We start from the raw sequence: 14868 nt of genomic DNA on the forward strand, positions 1-14868 counted from the left end.
ACATGGTATCTATTAATCAAAATAGATTAATAATCACTTCAAACATCAATGGTCTAAACACAACAATTAAAAGACAAAAACACTCAAAATGTATCAAAAAACAAGATTCAACTATATGTTGTCTGAAAAAGCCCCATGTTAAAAATATAGATGCATGTATTGTAAAGCAATTATATTCCAATAAAGAGCTTAAAAATATATATATAGATACATAAATATTAAAAATAAATGGGGACTTCCTAGGTGGTGCAATGGTTAAGACTCTGCCTGCCAATGCAGGGGACACAGGTTCAAGTGCTGGTCCGGGAAGATCCCACATGCCACAGAGCAACTAAGCCCATGTGCCACAACTACTAAGCCTGCACTCTAGAGCCTCCATGCCACAACTATTGAGCCCACATGCCACAACTACTGAAGCCCATGTACCTAGAGCCCATGCTCCGCAACAAGAGAAGCCACCGCAATGAGAAGCCCCCCACACTGTAATGAAGAATAGCCCCTGCTCGCCACAACTAGAGAAAGCCCGCACAGCAACGAAAACCCAACACAGCCAAAAAATAAATAAATAAATACATACATACATAAAATTTTTTTTAATGGATAGAAAAGGTATACCATGCTAACACTGGTCAAAAGAAAGTAGGAGTACCAATATTAATTTCAGACAGAGCTGACTTCAAAGCAAGGAAAATTATCAGGGATAAAAAGTGACACTCCACAATGATAAATGTGTCAATTCTCCAAGAAGAAATAATAATCTTTAATGTGTTTGCACCTAACAACAGAGCATCAAAACACATGAGGCAAAACTGATAGAACTGCAAGAAGAAACAGATAAAATCACAATTGTAGTTGAAGACTTTAACACCCCTCTGTCAGAAATGGACATTTCCAGTAAGATCATAGCTGAACACAACAGCACCATCAATCAACTGGATATAATTGACATCTACAGACTACTTTCTCCAATAATAGCAGATCACACATTCTTCTCAAGCATACATGGGACATTCACCAACACAGATCACATTCTGGGTCATAAAACACACTTCAATAATTTTAAAAGAATAGAAATCATACAATGTTTGTGCTCAGACCACAATGGATTTAAACTAGAAGTAAATAACAGAAAAAGAGCTGCAAAATCTGAAAATATTTGGAAATTAAACAATGCGGTCTTATTTTATTTAGTTTAATTAAAATATAGTTGACATGCAATATTATGTTAGTTTCAGGTGCACTACATAGTGATTTCATATTTGCATACATTATGAAATGATTGCCACGATAAGTGTAGTAATCATCTGTCCCCATTCAAAGTTATTACAATATTATTGACCATATTCTATGTTGTATATTACATCCCCATGGTTTATTTATTTTATGACTGGAAGTTTGTGCCTCTTAATCCCCTTCACCTATTTCTCACCATTCAGCACTCTTTCCTCTGGTAACCACCTGTTTCTTCTCTGTATCAATGAGACTGTTTTTCTTCTGTTTTGTTTGTTTTAAACAATACATTTTATTTATTTTATTTTTCATAAATTTATGTATTTATTTATTTGGCTGTGTTGGGTCTTCGTTGCTGCACACGGGCTTTCTCTAGTTGCAGTGAGTGGGGGCTACTCTTTGTTGTGGTGTGCGGGCTTCTCGTTGTGGTGGCTTCTCTTGTTGAAGAGCAGGGGCTCTAGGCACACGCAGGCTTCAGTAGTTGTGGCCCACGGGCTCAGTAGTTGTGGCTCAAGGGCTCCAGAGCACAAGCTCAGTAGTTGTGGTGCACAGGTTTAGTTGCTTTGTGGCATGTGGTATCTTCCCAGACCAGGCATTGAACCTGTGTCCCCTGCCTTGGCAGGTGGATTCTTAACCACTGTGCCACCAAGGAAGTCCTTAAACAATACATTTTAAATAACATATAGGTAAAGAAGAAATCTCAAGAGAAATTAAAAAGATTTTGAACCAAATGAAAATGAAAATACAACTTATCAAAACTTGTGGAATGCAGCAAAAGCAGTGCTTAGAGGGGAATTTATAGCACTGAATGTACATTTTAGCAAGAAAGAAAGATCTAAAATCGGTCATCTGAATTTCAACCTTAAGAAAGTAGAAAAAGAAGAGAAAATTTAATACAAAACAAGCAGAGAAAAAGGAAAAGTAAAATTCAGGACTTCTCTAGCAATCCAGTGGTTAAGATGCCGTGCTTCCAATACAGGGAGCCCAGGTTCCATCCCTGGTCAGGGAACTAATATTCCACGTGTCAAAGAGTGCCCCCCCTCCAAAAAATTTTTTAATTTAATTAAAAAAAGAAAAAATAAAATTAGAGCAGAAATAATGCAGTCGAAATAGGAAATCAACAGAGAAAATCAATGAAGGACCAAGGCACATACTGGTAGAAAATATCTGCAAAACACATATCTAGTAAAGGACTTATCCAAAATATACAAAGAACTCTTAAAACTCAACACTAAGAGGACAAACAACCCCATTAAAAAATGCAACAAACACCTGAACAAATACCTCACCAAAGAAGAGATACAGATGGCAAATAAACATATGAAAAGACATTCCACATCATGTTAGTATGGAACTGCAAATTAAAACAAGAATGAGATACCACTACACACCTATTAGGGCCAAACTCTAGGGAATTCCCTGCTGGTCCAGTGGTTAGGACTCAGCACATTCACTGCTGAGACCCAAGTCAATTCCTCGTCAGGGAAGTAAGATCCTGCATGTTGCATGGCACAGCCAAAACAAACAAACAAACAAACAAACTAATTCTAGAACACTGACAACATCGAATGCTATCCAAGAACTTTCATTCATTGCTGGTAGGAATTCAAATCAATACAGTCACTTTGAAAGACAGTTTCTTACAAAACTAAACATACACTTACCAAGGGATTAGCAATTACACTTACTTAAATGAGCTGAAAACTTAGGTCCTTACCAAAACCTGAACACAGACGTTGACAGCAGCTCTAGTCATAACTGCCAAAACTTGGAAGCAACCAACATGTCCTTCAGCAGGTGAATGGATAAATAAACCGTGGTAATCCAGACAATGGAATATTATTCAGTGTCAAAAAGAAATGAGCTATCAAGCCATGAAAAGACGTAAAGGAAACAATGTATATTACTAAGTGAAGGACGCCATTCTGGAAAGGCTGCATAGCTGTATGCTTCCAACTACATGACATTCAGGAAAAGGCAAAGGTTGCAGACAGTAAAAAGTCAGTGGTTGCCAGGTGCAATAGGACAGGGATGAATGTGGAGCACAGAGGAATTTTAGGGCAGTGCAATTCTTCTAAGTGGTGGATACATTTGTCAAAGTCCATAGATACATAGAATGTACACCACAAAGAGTAAACCCTAATGTAAATTATGGACTTGGGGTGATGATGGGTCAATACAGTTTCACTAATTGGAACAAATGCATCACTCTGTAGGTGTAAATGTAGGTGGGAAATATCGATAATGGAGGAGAGTGTGTTTGGGGTAGTGAGCAGAGGACAGACAGAAAATCTCTGTACTTTCCACTCAATTTTGCTATAAACCTAAAACTGCTTTTTAAAAAAATCTATTAAAAAAAACCTCAACAAAATAAGCGGAAAAACTACTTTGAAAGTTGTGATCACATAGGTAAAACCATAAATGCATATCTAGTATTCTAATAAATATTCTAAAAAAGTGTGGTCCTAAAAGATAGCAAGAATATGAAAGAATAAAGAATTTCATTAAGTTTAAAAAGCTTTAAATTTAGACCAAAATAACAATTAGATTAAGGTCCCTCTGCCACAATTAAAAAAAAAAAAAAAGCATCGTCTTGTCAACACTTAAACCTATGGTGTCAGCAATCAGAAGAATTAGCTAATATGTAATCTAAATGCAGGAAAATCACAATAACTCACTTTGAATTACCTAATCAACTAGAGTTCAAGGTTAGGGCAAGAACTCAACTTCGGCAGAAATCTCCGGTTCCAGGTCACACTACCATAGCAGCTAAGATATCTGCTAACAGTGTTAGAGGTAACATAGTTTCCCTAGTGTTAAAACATCTTTCATTCTAGGAAGAATTGTAATTAATCATGCAAATGTTTAAGAAAATCAAATCCATGTTAATACTCTGATATTAAAGAATTTCTTATCTATTTGCTATTTTATATTTTTATATTATTTAATAGAATTTGGCCCATTAGAGTACAAGAACAATTTTGTCAGTCCAATTTCAAATGTGTAATTAAATAAGTGATTTAGGCTTTTAAAATTGAAATCCTACTAAATCTGTAGAAAATAACAGGACGCTTAAAAGAACTAGGGTTGGGGACTTCCCTGGTGGTACAATGGGTAAGACTCCTTGCTCCCAGTGCAAGGGGCCTGGGTTCAATCCCTGGTTAGGGAACTAGATCCCTCATAGATGCTGCAACTAAGAGTCCGCATGTTGCAACTAAAGATCCTGCATGCCGCAACAAAGATCCTGCATGCCACAAGACCTGGCCAGCCAAAATAAGTAAATAAATATTTTTAAAATAAGATAAATTAATTAATTAAAAGAACTAGGGTTTACCATATTTATAATTTCAATTATTTTCTTCATATGTATTACTTAAGCAATTGGGCAAGCTTAGTTTGTTAAATTAGAAAATAGGAGTACCTAAGTGTGCAGAAAAGAGTTAACACAGCAGGGCTAAGACTGCTGTCCTTAGAAAGGCCTACTCTCGAGATTGGCCCTTAGCTGGTATTTGGAAGTTGAGCCACAGAGTGTTCCCATGCAATAGTGAACTGATAAGTATGGTTCACTTTGCCTGGACTATTTGTGCAAACAATACGGTTCATGCTGAACGCCTGCTCACCTTCTGGGAGCCTGGAATTTTGATGCAGAGCATGCCTACTAAGCAGACCATGCCCATATACTCAGCACCCAATAAAAACCTTGGGCTCTAAGTCTCTAGTGGCTTCCCCAGGCCAAAATACTGCACACATCAACAAGGACCTACTGTATAGCTCAGGGAACTCTGCTCAATACTCTGTAAAAATTCACATGGGAAAAGAATCTGAAAAAGAATGGATGTATGTATATGAGTAACTGAATCACTTTGCTGTACACCTGAAACTAACACAACATTGTAAATTAACTATACTCCAATATAAAATAAAAATTAAATTAAAAAAATATACTGCACACGTGTTGTTGGGTTTCCATTGCTGGGGGAAGAGCATGTTCTGTGTGACCCCTTGTGAGAGAGAAAGAGCATAAGGAGGCTTGCAGATGGAGTCCTCCAAACTAAGCCTTTTCTTTCCCTTATGATCTACCTGTGCATCCTTATTATGTTGCTATAATAAATCTTAGCTATGAGCAGACCTATACACTGAGTTCTTAAATCCCTCCAGTTAATCTGAAGGTGGGGGTAGTTTAGGAGTCCCCCAACACACTAGAGAAACTGAATATTTTTCTTTTACATACAAAGTGCTAAATTAACTAAGCTTATAAATTAGACCAAACATTACTGAAAGATCTCTTAGAAGTGAATAACAAAATTTGCTAGACTTATAAACAGAGCAATAGCATCAGTAAACTGAACTATACAGACTTAAGGAAAACTAGAGCCTTGAATTTATAACTTTGATCACCAAATATTTATTTCTAAAACTCAAGTAAACTTTTGAATAGGCTTTTCAGCCCCCCAAAACATCCCTTGAGAGGATCAAAAAAGCTCAAATTTAGTATATCTCATCAGCCCATAGCAGGCTGCTTGTCCCTTTAGTCTTAGTGGAAGAACGGTATTTGTTCAAGTCGACCACAGTTCCATAGCACTAAGATTTCAGTTAAAAAGGAGCCTAGGGGCTTCCTAGGTGGCGCAATGGTTAAGAATCTGCCTGCCAATGCAGAGGTCACGGGTTCGATCCCAGCTCCAGGAAGATCCCACATGCCACGGAGCAACTAAGCCCGTGTGCCAAAAAAAAAAAAAAAAAAAAAAAAGGAGCCTAGGATCCAGCCCTGTTTATACCACTTAATAGTTAATCACATCACACCATCTTACAGAATCTGCTTCTAATGGTGATGTTAAAATACTATTTTTATAAAGGCACCAGCAGGTAGGGAGTCCAACTGAACACTCATGTAATAACTGGTGACTCCATAGTGTTAAAGACCCAGGAAAATTTAATAAAAATTATTCTCTTAATATACTTTAATACCTTTGACAGATTTCTCCATTGGATGATGAAGAGTGTGGCGGGAGTCTCTGCTAGATAATCATGCCTGAAACCTACTTGTTACACATTAAAAAAAAATTCTGCTTTGAGAACTGCCCTACAAGGAGAAAACACTTTCTCCCCATAACTAGCATAGTACCTGGCACTCAGTAAACCCAGTATATATAAATAAATGAATGAAGGAGTTAATGATTTCGTAGAGGGGATAAGATATAAACATCCCACAGTTAAATGATAACAGGAGACAGCGATTTTGAAGACATACAAGAGGTAGTAAGTGACAAGTTGCCAAATAAATGGAAGTGAGAATAAGTGTTAAGAGTTCAAAGTAAGAGACTGCTGTAGGCTTCAAGGGTCAAAAACGCTTCATGGAGGAGGTCGGTCTTAAAAAATCTTGGCCTTGAAAAAGATATTAAGTGTGAAGATGTAAGAATGGGGAAAGGTCTGGGAAGTAAGAGTGTGCCAACAGGATGGAAGTGAGAAAATAATAGAGATGATTGTGAGATGTGTTTTGATCTTCCTGCACCACAGCCCAGCTGTTTACAAAAGAAAAGTGGGGGGACTTCCCTGGTGGCACAGAGGTTAAGAATCCACCTGCCAATGCAGGGGACACTGGTTCGATCCCTGCTCCAGGAAGATCCCACATGCCGCGGAACAACTAAGCCCGTGCGCCACAACTATTGAGCCCATGTGCTGCAACTACTGAAGCCCACGTGCCTAAAGCCCATGCTCTGCAACAAGAGAAGCCATGGCAATGAGGAACCCATGCACCACAACGAAGAGTAGCCCCTACTCACTGCAACTAAAGAAAGCCCATGCACAGCAAAAAAAAGACCCAACATGGCCAATAAAAAAAAAAAAAAAAAAAAAAGAATCCTCCCGCCAATGCAGGGGACATGGGTTCGATCCCCGGTCCAGGAAGATGCCACAGAGCAACTAAGCCTGTGCGCCACAACTACTGAGCCTGTGCCCTAGAGCCACAACCATTGATTTCTCGTGCCACAACTACTGAAGCCCGCACACCTAATAGCCTGTGCTCCACAACAAGAGGAGCCATCGCAATGAGAAGCCTGCGTACCACAATGAAGGGCAGTTCCTGGGACTTCCTAGGTGGTGCAGTGATTAAGAATCTGCCTGCCAATGCAGGGGACACGGGTTTGATCTCTGGGCTGGGAAATGAGGAGACCACGTGAGCCCCTGCTCGCCACAACTAGAGAAAGCCCGTGTGCAGCAATGATGACCCAATGCAGCCAATAAATAAATAAATAAATAAATAAATAAATAAATTTATAGAAAAAAAAAGTTTATAAAAAAAAAAGTAGCCCCTGCTCGCCACAACTAGAGAAAGCCCGCTCTCACGGCGCAGCAACAAAAACCCAACACAGCCAATAAATAAATAAATAAACAAATAAATAAATAAATAAAATTTAAAAAAAAAGAAGACTGGGGAAAGGCCTCTCAGCCCCAGGTTGTGATGGTTGTCTTTTCCACGCTCAGGAGTTTGCACTCGATTCTTTAGGTAGTGAGAAGAATGTATGGTTTTTCAACAGTAATAATAGATGAAAGAGTTTGGTAGCTCTAGAATAAAGATTATACTAGGGACAAGGTGCAAGATGGTTTAGGTTGGATTAAAGGAGGGGTGAGCACTGTTGACAGAGAATACGGTAGTTAGAAAACAGTCCAGATACAAAGTAATAAAGACCTATGCTAAGTTCAGAGGTTTTATTTATTTATTTATAGAAAATTGACATTGGCACACTTTTTTTTTAGGAGTTTATTTATTTATCTATTTTTGGCTGCATTGGGTCTTTGATGCTGCACCTGGGCTGTCTCTAGTTGCGGTGAGCAGGGCCTAGTCTTTTTTGTGCTGCTCAGGCTTTTCATCACAGTGGCTTCTCTTATTGCAGAGCATGGGCTCTAGGCATGCAGGCTTCAGTAGTTGCAGCACGCAGGCTCAGTAGTTGTGGTGCATGGGCTTAGTTGCTCCAAGGCATGTGGGATCATCCCAGCCCAGGGATCAAACCCTTGTCCCCTGCATTGGCAGGCAGATTCTTAACCACTGCGCCACCAGGGAAGTCCTAGTTCAGAGGTTTTAGAAAGATATATTTCTTATGCATTGTAAAGGAAGAAGTGATGGGACAGGTTACCACATCCAAAGGGAAAGTAAGAGTATGTCTGTGAAAGTAAAGAAGGAAAGTAAATTTTCAGAATGAAGAACGCATCTGTGGGTTGTTTATATTTTCATATTTTCTTTTTTACATCAAGTGAGTTGGAATCAGTGTGTATATCAGAAGCTAGTGTGAAAAGGAAAGTTTAGACCCCTACTTTTCCAAGAGAGAAAAGAATCTTTGCAACGCAAAACATAATTGAAATGCACGCCCAAGGGTTTTAATGCTCATGTATTTTTTTTTTTTCAATTTCAAGTTCAATATTTATTTTATAATTACATTCTAGGCAGTACAAGATGGTGGAAATACAAGTGACTACAGTGAAACCACCTGAATTAGAGTTTAAGTTCTACCACTAAATTGTATGCCCTTAAAACAGATGATTGAACTTGCTGTACCCCCCAAAAAAATAAAAATAAAAAAAAATAAAAAAAAAAAGAGGATGGAAGCTTGAGAATCAGAGCACTACAGGTGGATTGAGAGCCGAACTCCCTGGAGTATTCCTCCAGCCTGAAAGTGACTCTGTTAATGTACGTAAAAATGTTTCATGTAGTACCTCAGAGACAGTCTGTCTAAATAAACCCATACACAGTAAAAAAAACAACAACAAAAAAAAATTATAACTTAAAAAAACTGAAAAACATAAAACCTTTCAGCTTTTAATCATTCTATACTTTTGGTGGCTACAATTAATTCTCAGAAGTAATAAGCTCTAGAATTACATGATCATAGACAGAGCTTGAGGGTTTCATACAGATTAACAGTGGCACTAAGAGGTAGAATAATTTAATTCAAGGGAATGCTCATGTATTTTAAGATTAGAATCCTGGCTTTCCCAAATAAACCCAGGGAGGGTCAAGCAACCCATATCTAGAGGGATAACGTGCACAGTAATAAGCTGGTATATTGCAATCTGCTGGGGTCTTTGGAAGACTTTTCTTCCATTTTGTAGAGAAGAGGTCAAGACACAAACAGCTTTGGTGACTGTGCTTCAGGAAAGAGGATAGGCTGCCAAGTTCTCTGCCAAAGGAAGTTGAAGGAAACAGAAATAAAGGAATTTTTTCGCCATTTCCTAATGTGTCCCAACTGGTAGATGTGCTTCAGGAAAGGGTGAACACCCCCTGGGCAAGGAGGAAGCAGCTTTAAGAAAGCAAAGCCAGGATGAAGAATTGGCAGCACTTTTAAGAAGCTGAGTAGCATTGTTCAGGCCAGCCTGGCCTTCCTGTTCTGTGAAATCACAAACATATTTTGTATTTAACGGACAAATATTGTAGCAACTTAAGACCTGGATTTCAAGTCCGTTTCCAAAGGGAACCAACTACTCTTAAAATTATGAAATCAAATATTCCTATCAGCATCCTAATCCTCCAAAACCATGCCAATTAATCATTCTATGATGCAGAGAATAACCAATCTCTTTTCACCAAAAGCAACCAAAGACCTCTATTCCTTCAAAATACTGTCAACTACCCCCTTTATTGGTAGGCAACAGAACTAATAAAATAAAATGGAGCCTTCTTACCCTGCCAAATGAGGCCAACTGATCCAGAAACTGAAATGTACTGAAAATGTACAAAACTATTACATACACGTAGACACATGTGGCTATTGTGAGTGAGCAACTCTACGCCCACACTGTTGATCATTGAACATCTATAGCAAAGTCATCCTTTGTACCCAAATGGTACACTAAGCACATATAGTCAATGTCCCATACCTGTTATTCCTGCAGCAGGGGACCGCCTTGCTTGAGTTCTTTCTACGTAGAGTATGTGGGCTCTTTCAGAAGAAAACAAAATTCTTTCCTACTTGAAGAGAAGAAAACTAGAGAGAAATAGAAGCTCTGCAAAGTAATTAAAAGGAAATATCTGATTATATTTAGAAAGTTCTCTTCTCTTCTCAGGAACAGAAACACCTTTTGGCTGGTTGCTGTTTTAAAACTTCCTGGTACAAAATCAGAAAGTGAGTATCTCTGGGTAATCTCTAAATATTAACCTTGTGCCACTGGGATCAAAATTTTATTTTGATACCATCAATAACGTTCAGTTGCCTTTTTTCTTTAAGAAGTTTAGAGAAAACCTAGTTCCTCAGGTGTAGCTGTCAAGTCATTTTAGAGTTCCAATATTAGAACACTCTAATTAAACCACTTTGTAGAAATTAGCCTACAACTTGTTAACTGTGATTTTCTTTGGAAACCAGCCATGGCTGTCAGTTAGCTGCAGCTTCCGATCATTGAATCCACTGGCTAGAATCCAGTTGTCATGAACAGTTTACAAAACCAAACAGAACAAGCAAATATTTACTCTCTCTGGTCTTTCCCTCTGTTCTTTCAGGTTTTTACCTCCTCCTCAACTCCATCCCCCATTCTGTTCTCATCCCTCCAGTTTCTGAATAATCTGCAGTACACTCTTTTGAATCACCCTCAGTGTTCTCGTTGGTTTTGAACGGAGTCTCATTTTATTGATACTTTGCTGAACACCAAACAGTTTTATTAAAGATACATTGGAATGGAAACCTACCCTCCTAGGGTAAGGAATCTGGGTGGGAGTGAAAGAGAAGAGAAACCAAGGAGAGTTTTATGTTACTAAACTATTCAAACAAATAAGTCTACACATATAATGTCTTTCTATTGTCAAGGGGCACCAGTGAGTACTGTCCCATTTGTACCATGCTGGGGGCAGCCCACCCCATGCTGCAGTGGATAAAGACCCTTTGAGCTCAACATGATAATACTACACCTATGCTCGTGCTGTGATTTTGGCTTCGAAGATCCCTTTTCAAAGGTGGCTGAAGTTTAAACAGCCTGGGGAGTTTTTAAAAACTCCGAAGTCCGGGTCAAACCCACACAATGAAGTCAGAATCTCTCCCAGGGAATTCCAACCTGCAGACAGGCTGAGAAGTAATGCTGCTCAAGCCTTAATGAGCTTATGAAACCACCTCAGGATCTGGATAAAAATGCAGATTCTGACTCTGTAGATCTCAGGTGGGGTACAAGATTCTGCATTTCTAGCTGGCTCTCTGGTGATGTCCATGCTGCTCCTTCCTGGCCCTTCAGCAGCAAGGAAGAGATTAAATAGTCTAGATCAAACCTCGGTCCCTACCACGCTTACCTGGGAAATTTGGTAAAAATACAAAGACCTAGATCCATTCCTATTTCAGGTAACCTGGGCCCTGTGTTTCTTAGTAGCTTCCGGGAGACTCTGACACGTCGGGACACAGGAACTGCTGGACTAGACCATCTAATCACTCTGCCCTGCCTGTTGTAGCTTTCTTGTTGCCCCTCTTGTTTCCTTTTCTGTACTTTCTGAATTCCTAGAATATAAATATCAGAAGAAACTAAAAAATCAAAACAGTAGCATCTTAATGTTGTTTAACATTGGGTATACAAAACACATACTCAGCAAAAGAAAAAAAAAAGAACAGTTTATGTGGCAGATATGTCCTGCCTAACAACCCAGTTCAAGGCTGTCTGGATTAATAGGATGTTTGACATTTTATTTTACTTTATTTTATTTTTTTGTTGTTTGTTTGACATTTTATGTGAAAAATCTCACTTTGACTCGTGTTATCCAATAATCTTTATCTCCCTCAATTTTCATAATCATGCACCTCTTCAACCTGAATCTCAGAGATGTATATGATATTTTTGCATATTTTAATGACTGCTCTACTTAAAATTATAACAGTGTCACCAAATAGCTTCTTTTAATCAAGTACATCAAAAAAGACTATCTGGCAGCTTAATACCCCAAAAGCAAATAACCCAATCCACAAATGGGCAGAAGACCTAAATAGACATTTCTCCAAAGAAGACATACAGATGGCCAACAAACACATGAAAAGATGCTCAACATCACTCATCATCAGAGAAATGCAAGTCAAAGCCACAATGAGGTATCACCTCACACCAGTCAGAATGGCCATCATCAAAACATCTAGAAACAACAAATATTGGAGAGGGTGTGGAGAAAAGGGAACTCTCCTGCACTGTTGGTGGGAATGTAAGTTGGTACAGCCACTATGGAAAACAGTTTGGAGGTTCCTTAAAAAACTAAAAATAGAACTACCATATGATCCAGTAATCCCACTTCTGGGCACATACCCAGAGAAAACCATAATCCCAAAAGAAACATGTACCATAATGTTTATTGCAGCACTATTTACAATAGCCAGGACATGGAAGCAACCTAAATGCCCATCAACAAATGAATGGATAAAGATGTGGCATATATATACAATGGAATATTACTCAGCTATGAAAAGGGATGACATGGAGCTATATGCAATGAGGTGGATAGACCTAGAGTCTGTCATACAGAGTGAAGTAAGTCAGAAAGAGAAAGACAAATATTGTATGCTAACTCACATATACGGAATCTAAAAATGTACTGATGAACTTAGTGACAAGACAAGAACAAGGACGCAGATGCAGAGAATGGACTGGAGAACTTGAGGTTTGGGGGGGGCAGGGGGGTGAAGGGGAAGCTGAGACGAAGTGAGAGAGTAGCACAGACATACATATAAAATAGATAAAATAGATAAATAGATAGCCAGTGGGAGGTTGTTGTATAACAAAGGGAGTTCAACTCGAGGATGGAAGATGCCTTAGAGGACTGGGACAGGGAGGGTGGGGGGGACTCGAGGGAGGGGGGGGAGTCGAGGGAGGGAGGGAATACGGGGATATGTGTATAAAAACAGATGATTGAACTTGGTGTACCCCCCAAAAAATAATAAATAAATAAAAATTAAAAAAAAAAGACTATCTGGTTTATGGATCATAGTTTGTCATAATATGCTATTTTCTACCACATTTTAGGGCATATACTATATATATTAAGAAAATATGTACCTATTTTTCCCAACAGACAGACATGACATCTCCTGGCATGATAAATTTACAAAATGTTGTGTTGATTTTTTTTCTTTTAATATTAATAATAGCTAACATTTATTGTGTACTATCAGACACTTTTCTAAACACTTTACATGGTTTAACTCATTTTGTTCTCTCAGCAATCTAGGAGATAGGGATCTCCTTTGTGATAGATGAGGAAGCAGGAACTTGGCCATGGTGACAGATTAGGATGTGGTAGAACTGGCATCTAAATAAAGCCTGGCATTAAGTGAATAATTTCTGTGTCACACTGGCTTTGGTGGTGGTGGTTACACACACATGCCTCTTCATTAAATGTTTGTATATTTTCTTTTTCCTTTTAAATAGACTTTAATTTTTGGAGCAGTTTTAGGTTCACAGCAAAACAGAAGACAGTACAGAGTTCCCATACACCCCCTGCCCTCTATAAGCACAGCCTCCCCCAAATCAACATGATGCTCCAGAGTAGAACACTTCTTACAACTGATGAACAGACACTGACATATCATCATCACCCAAGTCCATAGTCTACATTAGGGTTTCCTCTTGGTGGTGTACATTCTATGTATCTATGGACTTTGACAAATGTATCCACCACTGTAGTGTCATACAGAAGAGGTGCACTGCCCTAAAATTCCTCTGTGCTCCACATTCGTCCCTGTCCTATTGCACCTGGCAACTACTGACTTTTTACTGTCTGCAACTTTTGCCTTTTCCTGAATGTCATGCAGTTGGAAGCATACAGTATGTAGCCTTTTCAGAATGGCTTCCTTCACTTAGTAATATGCATTTAAGTTTCCTCCATGTCTTTTCATGGCTTGATAGCTCATTTCTTTTGATACTGAATAATATTCCTTTGTTTGGATTACCACGGTTTATTTATCCATTCACTGACTGAAGGACATCTTGATTCCTTCCAAGTTTTAGCAATTATGACTAGAGCTGCTGTGAACATCTGTGTTCAGGTTTTGGTGAGGACCTAAGTTTTCAGCTCATTTGGGTAAATACTGAGGAACGTGATCACTAGATTCCGTGGAAAGTGTATGTTTAGTTTTGTAAGAAACTGAAACTCTTTCAAAGTGGCTGTACCGATTTGAAATCTCACCAGCAATGAATGAAAGTTCTTGGACAGCATTTGATGTCATCAGTGTTTCAGAGTCTGGCCTTTTTTTTTTTTTAATTAATTAATTAATTAATTTTATTTATTGGCTATGTTGGGTCTTCGTTGTTGCACACGGGCTTTCTCTAGTTGATGCGAGCAGGAGCTACTCTTCATTGTGGTGCGTGGGCTCCTCATTTCTGTGGCTTCTCTTGTTGCGGAGCACAGGCTCTAGGCACACGGGCTTCAGTAGCTGTGGCTCATGGGCTCTAGAGCACGGGCTCAATAGTTGTGGTGCACGGGCTTCGTCGCTCCATAGCATGTGGGAATCTTCCCAGAGCAGGGCTCGAACCCATGTCCCTTTCACTGGCAGGTGGATTCTTCACCACTGCACCACCTAGGAAGTCCCTAGAGTCTGGGCTTTTTAATAGGTATATAGTGGTATCTTATTCTTGTTTTAATTTGCAATTCCATGCTGACATCATGTGGAGCATCTTTCCATATGCTTATGTGCC

At 38.9% G+C, this 14868-nt stretch overlaps 1 protein-coding gene across 2 annotated transcripts in view; it reads right to left on the reverse strand.

The window, feature by feature from the left end:
* The window catches only part of ABCG2 (ATP binding cassette subfamily G member 2 (Junior blood group)), a 135680-nt gene that overhangs the window by 115331 nt on the left and 5481 nt on the right, over positions 1–14868 (reverse strand). Inside the window, exon 1 of one of the 2 annotated variants that reach the window (XM_057727688.1) lies at positions 10099–10126. The exons of the other annotated variant lie outside the window; for it this stretch is intronic. The gene's annotated coding sequence lies outside the window, so the exon portion shown is untranslated. Of the gene's footprint in view, positions 1–10098; positions 10127–14868 lie in introns of those variants that run through there. 2 annotated transcript variants of the gene reach the window in all.

The sequence above is a fragment of the Hippopotamus amphibius genome, chromosome 3 (assembly GCF_030028045.1).
Source record: "Hippopotamus amphibius kiboko isolate mHipAmp2 chromosome 3, mHipAmp2.hap2, whole genome shotgun sequence".
Taxonomy (NCBI): Eukaryota; Metazoa; Chordata; class Mammalia; order Artiodactyla; family Hippopotamidae; genus Hippopotamus; species Hippopotamus amphibius.